Below are 10,266 nucleotides of genomic sequence, written 5' to 3'. Positions count from 1 at the left end.
TGATAACCTCAGCTCAATCTGTATTTTGAGCGCATTAAAAATTTATATGCTACTTGTGAAAATTTTTTAAGTTTCCTATTGATATGTCTTAATTGTAATCTACACAAATAGAGGTCAAAGAAAAGAGGAGTTGAAATGCAAATTTGTTTTTTACTGAGCAAACTTTTACCTCAAATGGTGTAAGCATATATTTAAAATCTGTACCTTGATGTTACCTATTGTTTTAAATACTCTCCTTTAGCCCTCATGCAAATAAAACTGGTTGTTTTCATGCAAAAAAAAAGAACTGGTTTTTCTTTCTGGCAGATATTTTTGGCACACATCCGGTTTCTGCTTAGACTTATCAGGCCCTCCTTTGAGAACCTAGAGCCTACCATGACTCAGACTGATTTGAGGCCTATGGGAAGTCAGTTCCTGGTAGAAGTCTGAAAATGAGGTGATGGTAGTGTTGGAAAGCTGATGTTTTTCCATCTGATCCCAATTTGAAAGGGAACCAGGCAGCAGGAGGTGTTCAGTCCAAGAGGCCTGCCTCCTTCGAAACCAAGCTGCCTGCCTTTTTTTTTTGTGACTCCCCATAGGGTTCTTTGTAATGTTGGCATATTTTTAAAAGGACATTGAGTTATTCGGGCATCGATGATTGAACTCATTATTGAACTAAGCAGCAAATGTCTTTCAGAATTTTGTATTGTATCCCCCCCAAAAACAACAATATAAAGTACTTAGAACAGTGGCTATAAAGAGATGCAAAATCAAAGGCTGGTGTCAAAGAGAGATAATGTAATCTTCAATCTCCATATCTGGAGCTGGTATTATCTATCTGTAGCAAAAACATCTTGGCCAGATGAGTATTTGGGAACTATGGTTATAAATATAGTCCTGCTTCCTTTAGCCAAGATCGTAAGAAAATATGCTAAGTGAAATAAGCCAGGCAGTCAAAGACAAATACCATATGATCTCACCTATACATGGAATCTAATCAACAAAAAAAAACAAGTGGGCAAAATAGAACCGGAGACATGGAAATAAAGAACAAATGGACAATAACCAGAGGGGAGGGAGGAGGGACACAATGGGGGAAAAAGGGAAAAGGTCATCAAGGAATAAAGGACTTAGGGATGAAGACAATGGGGGGGGGACTGAATATGGGAGGTGGGGGTAGGGCAGGAGAGAGTAATGGCGGGGCAGGGGGGAAGGGGACAACTGTAACTGAACAATGAGAAAAAAATGGGTTCTCTATTTAAATAAATTTCCTAGTTCTCCAGCTTTCTCCTATTAAGTACCAAAATGGACATGTAGCATGAGCAAGAATTAAGCCTTTCTTGTGTTAAGTCACTGGGATTTCAGATGAACTGGGTGACCTGCTACAATGCATACACCTATCTCATCCTCACATATTCTTTGTATTTTGTTCATCCTCCACATCAATAGCTCCAAACCTCATGAAGGCCCAAAGCCACCATTAGTCATCCTCAGACCCTTACATCATTTCTTCCTTCCCTTGTAAAATTGCTCAATGGCAGTCCAGGTAGATAGATACACGTGATATTAAACTGGAGTTATTTTCATTCTTCAGGCTAATTGAAACGATAGGACATTTTGTCAGTGCTAGAGTAATATTTTAAATTAGAAATAATTGGCAGCATTTGGATAACAAGGAATTCACTTACAGTAAATGTTCCCAAGTGTGATTAGCATATATTTGATCTTCGTCCCTAGTTCCTGACACAGCTTCTAAAACCCTTAGAATTTCCCAGCCGGGGTGATAGGACCATCTTTTGTATTAATAACAAGCATCTTTCAACCCTACCTTAATTGTATATACAATTAGGTGGCTCTTGGAAGGCCTCTAGATAGCTTCAGGATGAGGGATGGTTGCCAGAGGAACCAATCATGTGATTAGAAAGTTAGAACTTTCAACCCTACCCCTATGACCTTGAAGGGAGAGAAGGGGGGCTGAAGATTGAATGAATCACCAATGGTCGATGATTTAATAAATAATGCCTATGTAATAAAACCTTCTTATAAACCCCTAACCAATAAGGTTCAGAGAGCTCCCTGGTTGGTGAACACAGAGAGGTACTAGGAAAGTGGTATGTGCCTGGAGAAGACAGAGAAGCCCTGCGGCTCCCACCCACCTCGCCCCACCCACCCCACCCCACCCCACCAAATGGAAATGCCTGTTCCATTTGACTGTTTCTGAGTTGTATTTTTTGTAATAAGCTGGTAATAGCAAGTCAACTCTTTCTGAGTTATGTTAGCCATTTAACAAATTATTAAACCTGAGAAGGGTGTCATGGGAACCCCCAATTATATAGCCTGTCAATCACACCTATGAGTGTCCTGGGACTTGTAATTTTCATCTGAGGAGAGGGCAGTCTTGTGGGAATGAATCCTGTGGGGTCTATACTAACTCTGGCACTTAGAGTCAGAATTGAATTATAGGAAAAGCAAATGGTGTCTGGAGAGTTGAAAAATTGGTTGGTGTAAGGAAAACACCTACACATTGGGTGTCAGAAGTGTTGTGAATAAAAAACAGCTCACCAGGTTTTTAAGATTGCAGTACACTCGAATATGTATCAGGTTGCCAAATCCATGTTAAAAAAAACATACATATCGGCTCTAGTCTACTGGATAGATCAGATAAAACTCAGCTGACTCACAGATACATGGAAATAGATCAAACAAGTAGCATGTGTTTCAAAGGAACCCTTTAGTTAGATAGGGAGTGGGGTTTTTTTTTTAACAATTGTTCTGAATGTGAGCCAGAGTGTGGGTTTGCATGGGTGCGTGTGTGGGTGGATACATCTGTGGGTGTCAGAGACCGACAGAGATAGATGGCTGCAGTTCAGGTAAAATAATAGTAAAATACAGTTAAAGGCATAGAGCTTCATGGAGCCCTTTAAAATAGTTTTAGACTAACAGTGTCTACCAACAGGTTTATTGAAAATACCAGTTGCTTCCCACAAAGGGTTTAAATTATCCCTCCCCACACGATACCAGCCAATTTTCATTTACCACTTACTTGAAATGTGGTAATTATCACAAATGAAGCCCTATGCTAAATCCTGGTAGTCAAAAGTTTTTAAAAATGTGAAAATTGAGATAAATTGGCTACATTTCTCACCTAGAAAATGACCTTCAGCTTTTCGCAGATCAGGAAATAACAGCAAATAGCTTGCCTAGGAAAAGGGAGCTAAAACAGGTAAATAGGATAAGAACAATTTTGTCTAAAGCCATACAAGATGAATTCTGACATGCTTACCTACATTCAATAATTGAAGAATACAAAGATGTAAAAGCATAGGTAACTGGTGATAAAATTGCTCGTCTGGTGTTACCTGGGAGAGTAATGATGCTGGTGAAATAGCATCTGCATAGAAACGACATTTAACCAAAAATTCAAAGCTTCTTACTGCATTTGTTAATCTCATGATTCCATCCCTGGGCCCTAGCAAGTGTGTATTAATGGGCAAGTCCAGAGTCCACAAAGATACTAGGAATATCATGTCAAACTAAAACAAATAATCCCTGAATGAAAGAGATGATGGAATAATATGCACAGGGTATATAGAGTCATTCAAAATGCAATTCACATAGTTGAGTGTCTATGATATACCCTCCTGCTGTGCGCGCTTCTAGAACTACAACCCTCCGTCTGCCCTCAAGGAATTCAGCCTTTGAGTTAAACAGTTTAGGCAACTGATAAGCACTGTTTGTGCCAGGTGCTATTACATGTCAAAGGAGGAAATGGTTATTAATTCTTTGTTGACCAAATGATTTTTTCCCAAAAGAGAATAACTTTTTCTAATTATAAAATAATACATGCTCAATATAAACATTTCAAATACAATAGAATATCTGTTGACTTAAGGAGAATTCATTTAAAACCATTAGACACTAAAGGAGCAAAGGATCTGTGCTTCATTTCATTTTCCCTCTTTGTAAGCTAACTTCTCCACTCTTTGTCATTCATCACTTTTCACTATTAACTGGTAGAGAATAAGTGATACCATACCAGTCTCTTGGCCTAGTAGGGCAAGAGACTCAATTCAGTCTTTGTCATTATTACCTTTTTATGTCTATATACCATTAAAGGTTCTCACATATTGCAAGCATAATATAAATTTATTTCATAAGCTACTTGGGCTTGGAAAAATTTTCAGAAACTACAGTTGCAGGGTGGTTTTTTTTTGAATTAGTAAGATTACTCCTGAACTCACAAGAAGGGAGTTCTTACTTCTCTCTATTCTAAAGTCCTGATTCTTAACCTTACCCTTCACTTAATAGCTAGGGATTCATTCCATATAACCAGTCTGAGGATGACTAATGGTGGCTTTGGGCCTTCATGAGGTTTGGAGCTATTGGTGTGGAGGATGAATAAAATACAAAGAATATATGAGGAAGAGATGGGTGTATGTATTGTAGCAATTACCCAATTCATCTGAAATCCCAGCGACTCAACATAAGAAAGGTTTAATTCTTGCTCATGATACATATCCAATACAGGTAGAGAGGCAGCTTTACTCAACAACAGGGATGATGGGAGCTCTACCATCTTGTGGCTGCCCTGGCTCCTCGGCCATTACAGCTGGAAAGGAGAAACAGGAGAATCTTAGACAGGCTTTTCATTACCTCTGCCCAAAAGAACACCTGTGGCTTCTGCTCATATTTTATTGGCCATGGCTAATCCTATGGTCTTCTAATTTCAGAGCTGAGTAATTTGTAGAACAGATGGAAGGATTGGTTAGAACTGTCTCTCCTTTAATCCTAAGTGTACATTTCTGACCATAGGCTGACATCATTCAAAATCAAGTGATAAATTATTTACTTATGTCAATTTTCTACTCCATTGACATGAATATTTCAATGTGAAATGTATGCAGAGAAGAATGTACCTTGCACATAAACACAATTTTCCATATATAAGGTAATTACTATATATATAATGGCTTACTATGCTCCACAACAGGTATTGAAGAAGGAGGAAGATGATTATGGAAGAGAAAATAATACCTGGCCCTGACTTCTTACCACTAATTCTGATTTGGGTTGACTAAAAGCAGCAACATGCCTGAATTTGTCAGGGTAGATTAATTTCTGTAATACTTATCTCTGGTCTTTGTAATTCTGGCTAATTTTTTTGTTTATCTGAATTTTATAGTTTTGTATAATCTTGGTGATTTAAGACAATAGATTTTAATTGTTCGTACAATAGTTCAGCGTGGGCATTTGACAAAAGGCTTTCCATGAAGTGATTCAGGGACTTCGGCTCCTCCTTCCTGAGACTCTGTCACCTTGCACAGTTTCAGAGTCCTCTGCAGATCCCTCTGCATGAGCCAGAAAGACAAAGGAAAGGAAGAATGGGGAGGATTAGGGGCCAGGCTTGGAAACAGCATATGTCATTTCCACCCACTTTCTGTCGGCCAGAACTCATGGTCACAGTTACCTTCCAGGGAGCCTGGGGAATGTACTCTGGCTCTGTGCACAAGAGGAAAAGAAATAGGTTTGGTGATTGTCTCTACCACAATGTCCCTCACATGACAAACATATATATATATATATACATACATAGAAAAAAAACTAAGGAATCTGATTGGAGTTGGCTGTATCTGGGGAAAAGAACATTTTTTCTGTTGCTATGTTCTTAATATTTTCTTAATTTATACTTATATGTTGATTTTCTTCAGGTTCTTCATTTTGCTTTCTTTAAAAACCAGTTTTCAAAAATTATACCCTGCTTTGCTGAGAATATACAGAAATAAACATGATGACACTCAGCTGGTTGCAAGGTAAACTGATATAACCTTACTGAAATGAAATTTGTCTATATGAATCAAAAACCTTAAAAGGACTAAAGTCAATAATTCTTCTTCTAAAAGCATTCGATAAGGTACAGCATCCATTCATGATAAAAACACTCAGTAAAGTAGGAATAGAAGGAGGATTCCTCAGCATAATAAAGGCCATATATGAGAGACTTACAGCCAATATCATACTTAATGGACAAAAACTTAGAGCTTTCCCACTAAGATTAGGAATAAGACAAGGATATGTGTCTACTTTCACCATTCCTATTCAACATAGTACTGGAGTCCTAGCCACAGCAATCAGACAAGAAAAAGAAATAAAAGGCATCCAAATTGGAAAGGAAGAAACAAAACTGTCACTGTTTGCAGATGACACGATAGTGTATATAGAAAATCCTATAGACTCCACCAAAAAACTACTTGACCTAATAAATGAATTTGGCAAAACAGCGAGTTACAAAGTCAATACTCAGAAATAAAAGGCATTTTTGTACACTAAAAACAAAACATCAGAAACAGAAATCAGGAAAAAAATCCCATTTGATATAGCAACAAGAAAAATAAAGTATCTAGGAATAAACCAAGGAGGTGAAGGATCTGTACTCAGAAAAGTATACAATACTGAAGAGACACAATAAGGAAGACAGAAACAAATGGAAGCATGTACCATGCTCATGGATTGGAACAATTAACATCATCAAAATGTCCATACTACCCAAAGTGATGTATAGATTCAATGCAATCACTATTAAAGTACCAATGACATATTTCACAGATATAGTACAAACATTTCATAAATTTATATGGAACCGTAAATGACTCCAACTAGCTGCAGCAATTTTGAGAAAGAAGAACAAAGCAGGAGGAATCACAATACCTGATATCAAACTGTATTACAAGGCCGTTGTAATCAAAACAGCCTGGTACTTGCATAAAAACAGGCACATAGACCAATGGAACAGAACAAAGAATCCAGAAATAAATGCAAGTCTCTACGGTCAATTAATATTTCACAAAGGGGGAAGAGGCATAAAATGGAGCAAAAACAGCCTCTTCAAAAAAATGCTGTTGGGAGATGTGGACAGCTACATGCAAAAAAAATGAAACTCAATCATCAACTTACACCATACACAAAAATAAAATCAAGGTGGATAAAAGATTTAAATATAAACCATGACACCATTAAAGTCCTAGAAGAAAACATAAGCAGGAAAATCTCAGATATTTCACGCAGCAATATTTTTACGGATATGTCTCCCAAAGCAAGGGACATAAAGGATAGAATAAACAAATGGGACCTCATCAAATTCGAAAGCTTCTGCATGGCTAAAGAAAACAGCATTAAAATGAAAAGAGAGCCAACTGTATGGGAAAACATATTTTCCAGTGACACCTCAGACAAGGGCTTGATCTCCAAAATATATAAAGAATGCACACGACTCCACTTCAGGAAGCCAAAAAGCCCAATTATAAAATGGTCAAAAGACTTGAACACACACTTCTCCAAGTAGGACACACGGAGGGCCCAGAGACATATGGAAGATGCTCAGCATCACTAGCCACCAGAGAGATGTAAATTAAAATGGCAATGAAATATCACTTTTCTCTGGTCAGAATAGCCATCATAAACACATCAACAAAGAACAAATGCTGGCGAGGTTGTGAAGAAAAGGGAACCCTAGTGCACTGGTGGTGAATGCAGACTGGTGCAGCCACTGTGGAAAACAGTATGGAATTTTCTCAGAAAACTAGAAATGGAACTGCCTTTTGACCCAGCAATTCCACTGCTCAGACTATACCCTAAGGGCCCTGAAACATCAGTTGAAAAGAACCTATGCACCCCAATGTTCATAGAGCACAATTTATAATAGCCAAGTGCTAGAAGCAACCTAACTGCCCATCAGCTAATGAGTGGGTCAAAAAACTATACATTTACACAATGAAATTCTATGCAGCAGAGAAAAAGGAGCTTATATGCTTTATGACAGCATGGATGCAACTGACGAGCATTATGCTAAGTGAAATAAGCCAGCCAGTGAGGGACAATTACCATATGATCTCACTTTTAACTGTAACATAATCAATAAAAGAAAAAAGCAAACAAAATATAACCAGAGTCATTGAAATTAAGAATAGTCTAACAATAGCCATAGGGGAGTGGGAAGGGAACAGAGGGAAGACGGGTTTTCAGAAACTACTATAAAGGACACATGGACAAAACCAAGGGGGAAGGTGGAAGCAAGGGAAGGAGGTGGGTTTTGGAGGAAGAGGGGTTGGGAGAAAATATGGACAACTGTAACTGGAAAACAATAAAATAATTTAAATTAAAAATAAAATAAAATCATCTAAAAAACATTCTTCTTCTAGAATTTCATTCTGGGTAAATAAGCAGATAATATAAACAGATGAATGTACAATTATGAAATACTTCCATGACATAAATGTCCAGAAATTGAAGGTAAATTAATAATGCTACTTCTAATAAAATATTATGTAGCCATGAATAATGCCGTAGATGTTTATTTAGTAATATCAAATAATGTTCCTTATATATTAAGTAAAAATATCAATTTATAAATCTGTCTGCAACATTCCCATTTTGATTTTTCAAAAAATTATGTATATACACACAGTATATATCAAATCAAATCAAAATAGGATATTATAGACATAGAAGATTTATAAACTGATATTATATATGTACTATATATACATATTTTTGCTTATCTGTGTTTTCTGATTTTTCTATATAAACAAGTGTATTTTTCTAAAAAAAGAAACTATAATTTTAAATTAAAAAATGAAAACTCCTAATGTTAAAAGAAAAACGGAGTTTTAATCCATAAGCATCTCAAAAACACCACCTGGCTGTTCATACTGGCTCTATTTTCCAGATGGCCTCCTTGCCTGAGCACCTGGAGGAATCCCAGCCACCAGTTGGGGGCAGGGGAGTCAAGTTCTTGGTAGGACTTTGCCTCAGTGCCAGGCTTGAACAAATTATACAGTTCAGGCATAGCTGCTGCTCTTCATTCCTCACCTCCCTCACTCTGACAATGGTCTGCTTTCTTTTCTTTGAGTAGGAAACAGGCAGAGGCAGCTGGCTTGTGATATTTTGTGTAGGCACGTGAGTTATATGCAAATCACATGCAAAGACACTCAGAATCCTTTCTCAGATGGTCCAAGTTAAGAATATTTGTCTCGAGTTTGTATTATACCTAAAAGAAGGCACATACATCTCTTAGTTAATTTCTTCCAGAATAAGTCAAGCTGCTGTCAGAAGAGGTTTCAGCTATTTAAATTCACTCTTCATTTTGGAGTTATCCATGCATGCATACTTACAAAAGTTAAATGATTTTCAAAGATAGAATTTTTCCAGAGCAATTGAATTCAAAGTAAGTGAAGAGCCAGAACATGATAATTTTATCTAAGTATCAACATCCTCTATAGTTCAAATAACATGCAATATGGATTTATAACAACTGAATGATGAAAACTTATCATTGCTTTTGGTATTAATGTGATTTTATGAACTGTAGACTTCACTCAGCGAAACCAGACATCTCTGTTACTCACACACACATACACACACCTCCCAAACTTTTTTAACATCTGTTAATATTATAGCAAGTATATTTATTTAAAATTAATTCAAAATAGTGTTCTTTTAAAAAGATATTACCTACAATACAAAATCAAAACCAATCTTGGTTCTCTATTAAAAGGTCTGTTTTTAGTCAATAAGTGTACTCTCTTCAGAAAACTATTGCGAAACTTAGAGGGAAAAGAAACACAGACTACACCAAGGCATTATTTTATTTGCCAAATTATAACACCCTATACTAGCCTAGGCTGCTATTCGATTTTTCAAAGCAGGTTGAATAGAGGAAATATCAGTAATGATATGTAACTCATTCTGATTGCATGGATTAGCAGTAAATTGAGAATTCTCTCGCTGACAGGAAGGATGTTAGCTCTCATAGTATTCTGACTAGGGTCCCCTGCTACTGCCAGTGGGCATCGCACTTTTCCACAGTTGAAATCAGTGTGTGAGGGGGGTTCACTGTATTGGGCAGAAAAAAAGAGAAAGAAGCTCACCAATCTCACCTATAGTAACTATTACCCTATAATAGTGTTAGGCTGGTGGGAGGGGCTGGTACAATTATAGAGGTAACTGAGTGTACAGCTTGTTCTCTGATAACCAGAGGTCAGATAGTAACAGGAAAGTAAAATTTGGCATCTCAGGTTTATTTCGTTTTGAATCTCTTTGACAAAGAAGCTGTTTGATGGTTTCTGCATGACATTAACACCCACTCATCTTCCCATTTACCCATGTCACCCATCCTTCGATCCTCTCCCTTCACTTCAACACTTACCATTTTGCTCACTGCCCCAATTCCCCCACCTACCAATCAGTGAATCTGTTTACGTGCTCTTGAACCCTGTCACTGTTACATCATGC

The sequence above is a fragment of the Sturnira hondurensis genome, unplaced genomic scaffold, assembly GCF_014824575.4.
Source record: "Sturnira hondurensis isolate 20B ecotype Veracruz unplaced genomic scaffold, ASM1482457v3 Scaffold0004136, whole genome shotgun sequence".
In the NCBI taxonomy this organism is placed as follows: domain Eukaryota; kingdom Metazoa; phylum Chordata; class Mammalia; order Chiroptera; family Phyllostomidae; genus Sturnira; species Sturnira hondurensis.
This window is presented reverse-complemented; position numbering follows the sequence as displayed.